This window comes from Mus caroli, chromosome 18, assembly GCF_900094665.2.
Source record: "Mus caroli chromosome 18, CAROLI_EIJ_v1.1, whole genome shotgun sequence".
NCBI classification, from domain to species: Eukaryota; Metazoa; Chordata; class Mammalia; order Rodentia; family Muridae; genus Mus; species Mus caroli.
The window spans coordinates 83026378-83030724 of NC_034587.1; positions in this window are offsets into that span (position 1 = coordinate 83026378).

Consider the following 4347-nt stretch of genomic DNA (forward strand, 5'->3'; position numbering starts at 1 on the left):
TTGGTTTTCAAATTGTACATATCATTTCATGGTTGGTGAGCCGTATTGGTTTTAAGGTTTAGGGCAAGGCAGCATACCACACTATAATCAAGCATATTCTGCCTGGTTGAGTATACTACTCAATCCATGGCAGCTGAACCACCTGTAGTGGGGGAAGGGGAAAACTAATCTTCGTTGTTGTCTTAGTTTGGGCTTTATTGCTGTGAAGTTACATCATAGTCAGGGCAACCCTTTTAAAGGAAAACATGTACCTGAGTCTTGCTTACAGTTACTAAGGTTTAGTACATTATCACCATGGTGGAAAACATGGCAGCACACAGCAGACATGATGCTAGAGAAGGAGTTGGAGGTGTAACTGAGAGCTTTACATCTTTATCTGAAGGCAGCAGAGAGTTTTTGTCATAATGGGCATAGCTTGAGTATAAGATATCTTAAAGTCTGCCTCTGAAATGATATATTTCCTCCAACAAGGTCACACCTACATCAATAAGGCCATACCTACTAATAGTTCTAATCCATATGGGCCAAGTATTCAAACACACGAGTCTATGGAAGCCATATTTAGTCAAACCACAAGGGTTGTCAATTTGACATACCTAGGGATAATGAACTGCAGTTGGAGAATTGCCTTCATCTAGTTGGGACAGGGCATTTCAAGTGACAGTTGGTATAAGAGGGCTCAGCCTATTATGGGTCAATCACCAATCACCCCAAAGAGGATGGATATATATATATATATATATATATATATATATATGCTAACAATGCACCTAGGAGATGCCAAGTATTCAGCCCTCCATCAAATTTCCTTCTTGAAAGATTGTTAACATTAAAATTAAATAAACCGTCTCCTCAGAAATTTGATTCGAGTTATAGTTTTGATGTTGGAGGTGGTAGTGTTCATGTTATTGTTTCATCACAGTAACAAACAAAAAAAAAAACTAGAAGAGAAAGAAAGAGGAAGACAAAGGAGGAGGGGTCAGAGGGGAGGAGAAGAAAGAGGAAGAAAAAGGAGAGGGGAGAGAAAGCAAGAGGAGGAGAGAGAGTAAAGGAGGGGAGAGCGAGGAAAGAGAGGAAGGGAAGGGAGAGGAGGGCAGGGGAGGAGAGGAGAGAAGAGGGGAGTCAAGAGGAGGAGACAGGAAAGGAAAGGAAAGGAAAGGAAAGGAAAGGAAAGGAAAGGAAAGGAAAGGAAAGGAAAGGAAAGGAAAGAAGAGGAGGGCAGGGGAGGGGAGGAGAGAAGAGGGGAGTCAAGAGGAGGAGAGGAAAGGAAAGGAAAGGAAAGGAAAGGAAAGGAAAGGAAAGGAAAGGAAAGGAAAGGAAAGGAAAGGAAAGGAAAGGAAAGGAAAGGAAAGGNAAAGGAAAGGAAAGGAAAGGAAAGGAAAGGAAAGGAAAGGAAAGGAAAGGAAAGGAAAGGAAAGGAAAGGAAAGGAAAGGAAAGGAAAGGAAAGGAAAGCAGGAGAGAAGAGGGAAGGAGAGGAAAGATCATAAAATACAGGTTTGCTAATTCACTTTTGTTGAATGTTCTCTGTGATTTAATTTTTCTACAGTGACCATACTCTAAAAATTCCCAATAGGACCAAATCAAGAAGCAATGTTTGGAAATGGAACACAGATGGACATTGTAAATACAAATATAATGAATTCATTGCCATAGTTATTAAGTCTGATTCTACCTTTGAATTGAAACTCAACTCTAAATTACAACATACAGAGTGGGTCTTGCCCTTAATAACCAATTTAAGTAGAGCTCATTTTAATTTTGAAGTTATTGTGCTTCAAAGAGAAGCATTGAATTCAAATTAATGTTCAGATACTATTTCTTTTACACACACACACACACACACACACACACACACACACACAATAAATCTCACAAAAGAGCACTTTCTATAGGACAAAATGGCAACCAAACAATTGGGGAAAGATCTTTATTAATTCTACATCTGATAGAGGGCTAACATCCAATACATACAAAGAACTCAAGAAGTTAGACTCCAGAGAATAACATAACCTTATTAAAAATTGGATACAGAGCTAAACAAAGAATTCTCAACTGAGGAGTATCGAATGGCAGAGAAGCACCTGAAAAAATGTTCAACATCCTTAATCATCAGGGAAATGCAAATCAAAACAACCCTGAGATTCCACCTCACACCAGTCAGAATGGCTAAGATCAAAAATTCAGGTGACAGCAGATGCTGGCAAGGATGTGGAGAGAGAGGAACACTCCTCCATTGTTGGTAGGATTGCAAGCTGGTACAACTACTCTGGAAATTAGTCTGGCAGTAAATCAGAAAATTGGACATAGTACTATCAGAGGATCCAGCAATTCCTCTTCTGGGCATATACCCAGAAGATGCCCCACTATGTAATAAGGACACATGCTCCACTATGCTCATAGCAGCCTTATTTGTAATAGCCAGAAGCTGGAAAGAATCCAGATGTCCTTCAACAGAGGAATGGATATAGAAAATGTGGTACAATTAAACAATGGAGTACTACTTAGCTATTAAAACAATGATTTCATGAAATTCTTAGGCAAATGGATGGAACTAGAAAATATCATCTTGAGTGAGGTAACCGAGCCACAAAAGAACACAGATGGTATGCACTCACTCTTAAGTGGATAATAGTCAAAAGCTCAGAATACCCAAAACACAATTCATATACTACATGAAGCTCAAGAAGAAGGAAGACCAAACTGTGGATGCTTTGGTTCTTCTTAGAAGGGAGAACAAAATAATTATGGTAGGAAATCTGGAGACAAAGTGAGAGGGAGAGACTGAAGGAAAGTCCATCTAGAGACTGCCCCACCAAGGCATCCATCCCACACAGTCACCAAACCTAGACACTATTGTGGATGCCAAGAAATGTTTGCTGACAGGAGCCTGATATAGTTGTCTCCTGAAAGGTTCTTCCACAGCCTGTCCAAAACAGATGTGGATGCTTACAGCTATCCATGGGACTGAGGAAGGGGTCTTCAATGGATGAGTTAAAGGAAATACTGAAGGAGATGAAGGGGTTTGCAACCCCATAGGAAGAACAACAATATCAACCAACCAGATCCCCGCCAAAAGCTCCCAGGGACTAAACCACCTACCAAAGCGTACACATGGAGTTACCTGCAGGGCCATGATAGGCAGCCTATTTTGGTTGAATGAGGCTTGCTCTGGTGACCCAGTAGAAAACTCTACAAGGGACGGAACAGTGAACCACGTTCCCAGAGACAGGTGCCTGACACCACAGAGACCCCAACTCCATAATTCTGTGACTATAAGTCACACAGACAATGTCCCAAGCTCCTTGCATTCAGCTAGACTCAACCCCCATGGTTACCTGACTATAGCCAGGTATGCACCTACCCAGAGTTACCTGATAGCCCAGCCCACTATAAACGGGGCTGCTTGGCCCCTCCTCACTCTCTTTAAGCTCTCACCTTTCTTACTTTTATCTCTAGCCCTTCTTCTCTCTCTTCTTCCCCCTTCTCTCCACGTGGCCATGGCCAGCCTCTTTCTTTTACCTGCTCTCTTTCACACTGCCTTTCTACAATAAATCTCTAAAACTATAGGCTGTTTCTGCTCATCAAGGCCTGCCACTCTTGAAGGATGGGATAGGCTTTCCCCTAAAGAGCTGACTTTAACCTCCTGCTGAAAGGCCATCCTGAGTTCCAGCCATGAACTGGACCAAGGACTCTTGCTTAGGTGGGAACCATCCATCGCCCACTCTCTTCCTTCCCTTTCCTCTCTTTGCCCCAGGGCTGACTGAGTGGACCCTGTAGCTCCCACTCTGTTCTCAGCTCTTCAGTGGTGTCCAGTGGTGTCTGGGATGGCTGAGACTGGGAACCTGTTATCTCTGGCCTCCATGAGGCCCAGAGACCTTGGAGTGCCCCTTGTTCACCCCACAGCGAGCTGGGATTCTGTGGCTTCCCACAGCCAGACAGCCACAGGAGGAGAGGCCCTTGGTATTGTGAAGGTTCAAAGCCCTACTGTGCAGGGAGGTGAGACTGAGGGGTGGGTGGGGTAACACCCTCATAGAAGCAAGGGGTTGGGCATAGGATTAGGGTTTGGGGGTGCAGGGAGAACCAGGAAAGGGGATAACATTTGAAATGTAAGTAAAGAAAATATCCAATTAAAAAATTAGAAAAAAAAAGCATGTAAATAGTCCAATCAACTTATTCACTTCTGAGAAAACGATGAGGAAGCTGTGAAGCTTTCAGGACTACTCTGTATTCACAGGAAAATGACTGATGGTGTATTTCATTCACTCTCTTCAGTAGAAAGACAATAACATTCATTTCGTAGGTATATAATAAAGCCTCTACTGTTATTCACCATAAAAAAAAAAAAA